Genomic DNA, 9162 nt, shown 5'->3' with positions numbered 1-9162 from the left:
CCTCCGAGACTGATTTGTTTTCCGGTAAGGCAGCCCTATGATCTCAATAGAAATGCGTTGATAGAATCTCTGAACGTTGCTACTGGTAGTAAAGAGTTTGGGTTGGGAATGAGTGAAAAACTCATCATAGAAAAGCTACCAACAGAATTCACGCTTGCGCTTGACCGTAACTTAGTCATCTCTGCCTCGCTGCGGGTCAGCACCTCCGAAAGAAACGGAGGACTTCATTCAGTGACTCCACGATCGCCCTCTGAACGATCAGAATAAGGTAAAGCTTGAAGATAAGTTTTGTACGCAAGGGAAGAAAGGGTTATCTTGCTTTCTATGTCAATAGTGTACAGCTTCCTTCCAATATATCTCTTGTGCTTTTTGCATTACACCTCCAAGCAGCAGGATATCCTGCTTCATATAGTCTAACAAGTCTTTTTTCATTCTTGACATATTTTCAGGTGTGTGAGTAGATTGAGTAGATATACACATACTCCTAATAAGGATTGTTAGAGTGTTTTTTGTCATCTGTTATGATATCTTAAGGGAACCAGGAACCATTGTTTTCATTTTAACAAATTCCCTACTGTATCAAAAGGTTATTGTGATGCAAAATGGATATTTGATAACAACGAGGTCAATTCTACAAGTGGATATGTATTCTTACTTGAAGGATGAGCAATATCATGGAAGTCTGTAAAACAGACTTGCATAGCTAGATCCATTATGAAATATGAATTTATTGCTCTAGAACTAGCAAGACAGGAGACTAAATGGCTTAGAAGCCTATTAGGAGATGTACCATTGTGGGAGGCATCAATACTAGTCTCTATGCACTATGATTCACTGGGTGCTATAGGTACTACCAAGAATAATGTATATAATGGCAAAAGGAGATATATACGTCTTAGCATGAAGTTGTGAAACAATTGTTAAAGGGAGGAATTATTTCCTTGAATTTGTGAGGTCTGAGAAAAAATTGGCTGATCTTTTGACCAAAGGCGTAGGAAGGAAAATAATTTTAGAATCATCAGTAAACATGGGGCTTAAACCCTTATAGGATTCTATAACTCTTTGTTTGGGTGGTCTATTGTGATAGATTTGATGGTCCATAGCCCTTTGTTTGGGTGGTTTGTTGCGATAGACTTGATGGTCCATAGTCTGTTATGTGAGTGGTCCTAGGATGGATTTGACGGATAATACTAAAATATTTTAATGATCCGTAGCCCTTTCTTTGGGTGGTTCTGATGTGGAATTGATGGATAATAATGATTTCTTCGTAGCTCAGTATTTGAGTGGGTTGTCTTTGACAGACTCGATAAAGATGGTCCATTGAAGGAACTCTTATCAAAGAGTACCTCTGAGTGGAAGTGAGATCGTTCCAAACTCATTGTGACAGAATTAGCGCATTCACAATCAAACATAATAGATATGTGATAATCAACAAATTACCGGCATTCTTGGAAACTTAAACAACTAGAGAACAAAAAACGTACCAGTTGAAGAACTCTTCTTCACAGAAAATCTCATTCTCACTAAGGAATGCTCCTCTCATTCTATCTGAGAACATCTAAGTAATCGTCTACCTACGAACGACCTCCACACGAACACAGCAACAGGGAGTACACCACTACTTAGAACTCTCGGTATTCTCGATGTGAGAATCCAGGAGGTGTGGGCTCTATTGGATTTAGTAGAGGGAAGGAGGAAGAGAAGATCGTATACCACGACCAAGCAAGTGAGAGAAGGCTAATGTCTATCGTATAGACGATGCTTGATTTTTTAGGAAGAGGTACAAGATCGTTTAGTAAATAGGCTGCGATCGTTTAGTAAACGATCGGGCACGCGATCGTTTAGGAAAGAGCTAAACGATCGTTTAGAAAATCCTATACGATCATTTAGTAAGCTGCGCGCGTGTATACGATCGTTTAGAAACATTGAGCTATTGTGTAGGCTCTCGGTTTGCTATGCGATAGGCAGTATACACTATACGTAAGCGAATGACCGATCTATTTACAAAATGAAAACGATTTTATTTTATTCTTTAGTTACGAAAACTGAATGCAACCTCCCACTATCACACGGTTACGGAGAAAATGTTGGCACAATTATCCTATAATTGTCCAAAAATAAATAATAAATATAATCATATTATATTCATTAACCTATGGTTTAATATCACATCAAATGCAACATATGAACCATAGTATTTTCTCCTTCACTAGATATAAATCATGTTTATACCATTTTCCTCCAAATAATGTATCTCATACATAAAATCAATCATATCATATCATATATAATTAACCCGTTCAATCATATCATATATAATCGAATTCCCTCTTTTCAATTTGAACACTTCAAATTGACCCAATAACTGTTCTCAACTTGAATCCATTGAGCTACCAAGGGGACCTTATGGACCTATGACTTGAAGCTCCAACGGTACGTGAATAGCTGACTGAACTCTTTAGCTACGAGATCTACCATTCGTTAACTGCCAGACATTTTACTAAAGACCGACAACTGCACTATTCTCACCACAGATATATTTCTGTGTCCATCGGATATAATCAATCAACAGTACGATAACCCTTCATAGATGCTCGTAAGTACAGTTGGGTCAATTTATAGTTTTGTCCCTATAGTTACATCTAACTCCTTAAGTACCACTGATCCCTCTAATGAACAATACAACATAGTCATACTATGTGTTGACACCTCTCTGGCCATGAAAAGGTGTGTGGTGCCATATTTTCAAGCCCCGGGATCAACCCTTAAGAGAGAAATCTATCTACTTACCTCTACTTTAGGGAAGAAGTGAATTCCATCTTGTGTAGTTGAGTTCCCAGCTCCCAAATCAGACGAATCTCAAAGTGGTAGGTTTAAGTCAGCGATCTAGCCACTCGCACCCATACAAATCAAAGGACCGCCCTCAAAGTCAGAAGTTCCCAACTCACTCAGGATTGAGGTCATGTTACTTATGGTCATCCTAGTGAAGTGAAGTCTCTGTCATGAACGACATTATATAACGAGACTATAACACTTCGTGGTCTAGTCTTATACAAACTCCTTTGTATAGGATGCTCCCGCTTGCATGTCCCCACATGAATGATTAGGATCAGACCATTTATAGCAAGTCACAACACTTGTAACTATTCTATAAAGTGGGCCACATCCGTAGCGTTACCAGGATAAGGTTTTCCTCCTATATTCATATACTACAGACCATTTTGGTTATCACTTAAGACATGATCTACCTGTATGTCTTCACATACATACTTAAGTTACAAACGACAACCAGAGATCTTAGTTTATTGGTTTGTGGTAAAGCAAATAAAATATCCAATGTTCATAGACATAAGTAAAGAAAATATCATGTATTATACATCACAAGTGTTTGTTTAAAATTGTGTTTACAAGCTACAGGACACGAGAGTTTAGGGCATCATCCTCAACACCTGACACATACTAAATGACTAAGTCTTCATAGTTCAGTTTGAGTGGTTTGTCTCTAACAAACTTGATGAAGCATCTAACGTGATAATGAAGGTGTGGCTACCTTCTATGAAAGAGTTTAAAGGTCTCTTTCTAGAACTTTTACAGTGACCTGAGGTTTATGTGTATGGCCATAATAAGCACACTTTATATCACATAATCGAGAGAAGGACTAGGAGTAAAACGTGTTGTGGCGGTCTCATCCAGTGTTATTGAAAGTTAAAAGGTAACTCACTCTCTCTAACAAGGTTGTTGCCCTACTTCACTATGCATCAATTCGAATAGATAAATATTGATGTTGAAGTTTGATCTCCTTTATTTGCTCAGAACAATTTTTTTTCCAAATAATCTTTTATATTTTTTACTTATTAACTTTTCTGTAACAGTCATTTGTGGGGGATTGTTGGAAATGACTTTTGGACTTAGGCTCATAGGAAAAGTAAGGAGAATGGGAAGTTTTGTCCCACATTGATAGATTTAGAATTGCCTAGACGGTATAAATACAAAGTATTCTAGATGAGAACCCAAAGTGTGTTGACGGTGGAACATGTTTAAAATGGTAATGGCTAAATTATAACAAATACCCTTGAACTTTCCTTTTTGCTTAAAAAATATCATGACCTAGTGATTCAAATTTTTGTTCTACTTCACCTACTACACCATTTTATATCTCAATTTTCGTCCAAATTCTAACGAATTTCTATTCTAAGGGTATTTTTGAAACGCCTATGAAAGTTCAATGATAATATTGCAACTTTTGAAAGTATAAAGGTATTTTTGAAACATATAGCAAATTTTATGGTATTTTTTATAATTTAACCTATCTAAAAATATCTTTTAAGTCATGAGTTCAAATATATATCTTTTATCACCCACTATTTATATATAATTTCAACTATAAGATCAATAACAACAAAAAAAGTTATTTGAAATTTCAACCGAACTTCAACAATATAAGTATATGAAGATTTGTTCAGATTGACTTTTTAAAAAGATTAAATAATATATTTTTAAGGAAGAAGATATTTTTAAATACTTAGAAATCAATCCTACCGACTTTAAATAAGATTATATTTATGTATGAAAAAATGAAAAGAAAAAAGAGTCATAAAATCTTCTGTCTTTATTTATTTTTTTAAGGAAAATTCGGTATTTTCAGTACAATATTTTCGGTCTATTAGATTATAATATAATTAATATGAAAAAAAAAAAAAAACTATCATAGCCCTAATATGACTACTAACATAAAGTATATAATTATTTGAATGCACCTTTTTGTCCGTGTGCCCTCCAAATAATTCATATAAATAATGGTAGCAATTGACAATCAATCAATTGAGTTTGATTTTTTTTTTCTTTTTAATTACTGAATCAAAGGATGAGAATAAACCAAAGTTAGAGCAGTTGAATTATGTTGATTATTTCAATATGTTTATAGATTAAATAATTGAAACTACGTAGAAAAATTTATATTTTTATTTCATATTATATAACGTTGACATTAATATGGCTAACTAATTTTTTCAGTACAACAAATTGATGTAGGCAAAATTTAAACCTCCAACATCGAGAAATAGGGCAAGTTAGTTATTATCGAGATATGGTGATTAGCTATTTTTTCAACTAGAATGTTAAACTCGAATCTATAAATACACATATTGTCAAAAAAGTGTTGGGTGTTTTCAACAACCCTAACGATATACTTAATCTAACTTTTGAATCACCAATTACTCGACGCTACTTAGAAGTTAGAATAAACCTATGATATATATATTCTTTGAATGACATATTTAATGTGTCACCAAACCAAAGTGAGGATAAACTCAACTGACATATAATTGACACATTAGTGATGTTATCCAATCTATGTTCATTTTGACCATAAAAGAATTTAATAGACACAAAATTGAAAGTTTAAGAATCTATCAGACATTTGGAAAGTCAAAGAACTAATTAGACATAAACTTCAAACTTTAGGACCAAACTAATAATTTAACATTTCTCTACAAAACTTCACAGGACTAATAAGGAAAAAGAATGTCACGTTATCAATTGAGCAATTCCAAATAAGACAACGGTCAAAATGAGTTTAATTTATATACAAGTATGTATTAATGATTAAGTAATGTAGGTCTTATTTAGTAACCATTTGTTTTTTTTTTTTTTTTTGAAAATTAAGTCTATAACACTCACTACACCTTTAAATTTATTGTTTTATTATCTAGTTTTTTATTAATCTTAAAAAAAAATTGAAAACTTAAAAAGAATATTTTTTGAAAATTTGTTTTTAATTTTCGAATTTGGTTAAGATAAACTCGGGTTAAGTTCAAGAATAATGTGATTTTCAAAAGTAATGACAAAAATGAGAGGAAAGAAATTCCAAAAGTAGGGTTGGAAGGAAAAATATTGAAAAAATAGGGTAGTTTTTAGTGGGCAGAAAAATTGTGTACCCGGTACAAGATTACAATTTAATGCAGTTAGCACCTCGTGGACGCTAGATAACTACCATGTCAACCATGTGGACTTGGTCAAATGATCAAACTCGTGGGCGGGGTCCACGATTTTAGTATTTTTATTTTTTTTCTTCTGATTTTGATGGGTTTTATAAAATTTTTACTAACAATGTTCTTCCTTACATGTTTTGTTCTCGATATTTTATAGCATACACCCTTACTAGATTTAGTGACTCACGATAAAATATAATTCCATTAGTTCTTTAATTTCAAAATAGAAGTTCACATGAAGCTAAAGGTTTGAATTACAAGCCACTCAATTTTGCACATGGTGGTTGTCCTTGTGTGCCTCTCGATTAGCTTTGCCTTATTGTCATTGTCGTCTACGACGAATACGTATTCGATTAATGTCAGCAACATCGAGTCATCTTGTCTGCTGAAGAATACTTTCTACATTTACCAAGGTTTGGTCATACATTGAACCCAACTCTGGTAAATTGTGTTGTCCTAAATATTGCCGTACATCTTAGACAAAATTATTTTGTATGATGAAAAAAATTAATACTAAATAATGTTCATATCATACATTTGGAAAACGTAAGATAATAAAACTCTTACTATGCAGTAATAGTAAGCGTCGTCGAATGTGATAAATTGTCTCGTGAATAAATTGTACCAGGAAAAATAGTCATCTGATACAGCTGGTCCATTTGTTACTTCTCCTTGTATACAACGATCATAACGTGCACGCCAATACGATATATATTTTGTGTGAACTCGACACTAGTCTTGGTCGTGCTTACCTTTCAAATCAATCTGGTGTAGTGTCGAGAGTGTATAACACAACGACGGTACCGTTTGTCACATACCAATTGTCTCAATACACGATCTGGTTGATGCTACTCTACTATATGGAAGCATATAAGAGGGCTAACGGTCAACCAAATGTCTTGACTATCACAACAGTAATCAGACAGTAATGAACAAATGTCTTGCGTGTATGACGTCCAATTAATTTGAAGAAAAAAAAGAGAATAATTAGATACCGAAAAAGTATGTAATATTCATTTGTTACCTGATTGTGCATCAGTCGGTCAAATATTTGTCGGTATACTAACAACATATTTGCTGACTGTTCAGAGGCAACTAATACATCACTCCATCTAAAATTTTAAAAAATACAATTAATTTATTTTATTACATAAAGTGATCACAGAATAAATATATAAATAAAATAATATTTGGCACTGAGTGAACGAGGATCTGGGTCCTGTAACTCGATTTGTAGTGCTATAATGTTAAATCTTTCGTAAGCCCATACTTTTAGTAGTATCAATGGCCCCACTATTTTCAAAGCTTGTGCATTAGTAGCTCAACATAGTTCTCTAGAAAGCCATACAAGACAGACACACACCCCACAAGTACGTACCAACATGCTCGAAATCAGATAGCAATGAAAGAAACATAAGTTGTACCAGAGTGTTCGATTTGTCGACGAACAAAAATCCTCCAATAAGCTGCATAATGTATGCTTGTGCATACCTCTGTACGCTGATGTTGTTGACATCGGGAGACAACTTTGAAAATTGGGACAACTTTCAAATCATTTGGTCGAATGCCTAGAAGATCGTCACAAACAGTTTTTCAATCATATTGCAATGAACCTATCACAGGTTCTCTGTCCACTTTTAATCCAAACTAAATTGCAACATCCTGCAACGTGATTGTGTATTCTCTACAAGGCATGTGAAATGTGTGGGTTTCTAATCTCTAACATTCCAATAATGCAGTAATGAGGTGCAATTCAATTGGATAAATACAACCAGTACAACCCCAAGAAAACCAACCTGTTGTACGTAAGGCATAATACGTTTATCAAATGGGATAGTACGTTGTGCAGATGCCTCCCTTCTACGATAACCCAAAACTACATTAGAAGAACTATTTCCTCTCAATTGTGAATGATTGGTATTTTGTTGATATAGTTGCAAATGATTTGAAGACCATGATCTATAATACACAAGCACTGAAATAATATAAATACATATTAATATAGTCAATTCCATAACAAAGTTAATTACATAAAAAAATCCATTACATGAAAAATTCAAATTACATAACAAAGTCCATTACATAACAAAATCAATTAAATAAAAAAGTCAATTACATAACAAATTCAATTACATAGCAAAATCCATTACATAACAAAATTAATTACATAAAAAAGTCCATTACATAACAAAATTAATTACATAAAAAAGTCCATTACATAACAAAGTCATCGATGGCTCAAACAGGAAGCACCTAATGTAAGTTGTGGACAAATACACTTGTTATTCCTTCTCCCTTACAAATTGTACATTGAACTTTTTAGCTAGCCTCTCTCCAATTCATTTCATTATAAATTTGCGTACATTTTGAGCGACCTTATTCTCTTAATAAGTTCGCATTTGGACGAACTTCTGTAAATGATAATTCTGACCAATAATTGGGTGTTGTATTGGATGAAAGCGACCTTCATAACGTTGTTGAAATGTGATAATCTGTAATATTCATCAATAAGAGGTAGTTATGTCAAATGCATTAAATTACAAACTACAATTACATGAGAGCGTGGAATCTTGAATAACTGTATTACAAGAACAATCCCCTTCTTTCAAGCTCACAACTTGTGTGTGTTGGCCTTTATAGGGAAAAATCATACTTATGGAGTTTGTACTTCAAAAGTTTGGGTTTTCCTATCAATATATGTCATTGTATGATTATTAACTTATCTAAGTTAAGACCTGTCTTTCAATATCATACTCATTTTTCTACCTCTTAAGTTTTCTCATGGCATATTCTGTATATATGTCCCCACGATTGAATGCTTTGCTTATCTCTTGTCTTCGATGTTCAAAATATGGTATTGTGTGATATAATGTTAGCTTAGCCAAAGAAGTAATCGATAACATTTTAGCACCTTTGAAAACCTCATTCATACATTTAGCTACGTTGCTTGTCATCCACCTATATACATTCTAGTACCTACCATCATGTGATTGTGTCCATTTTTTTTCAAGTCAATGTCAGAAAAATATTTAAGGCGCTAGAGTTCAATTACTTCAACTCTTTCATGCACCTAATGAACTAGCGCCTTTGGTGTTGATTTATTGCCTTAAACACCAAGTCTTTCAGTTTCTTTGATTTTTATTTCATATTGAAATTACTAGCAACACGACGA

Source organism: Benincasa hispida, chromosome 9 (assembly GCF_009727055.1).
Source record: "Benincasa hispida cultivar B227 chromosome 9, ASM972705v1, whole genome shotgun sequence".
NCBI classification, from domain to species: Eukaryota; Viridiplantae; Streptophyta; class Magnoliopsida; order Cucurbitales; family Cucurbitaceae; genus Benincasa; species Benincasa hispida.
The sequence above is the reverse complement of the archived record's forward strand: the minus strand, read 5'-3'. Positions refer to the sequence as shown.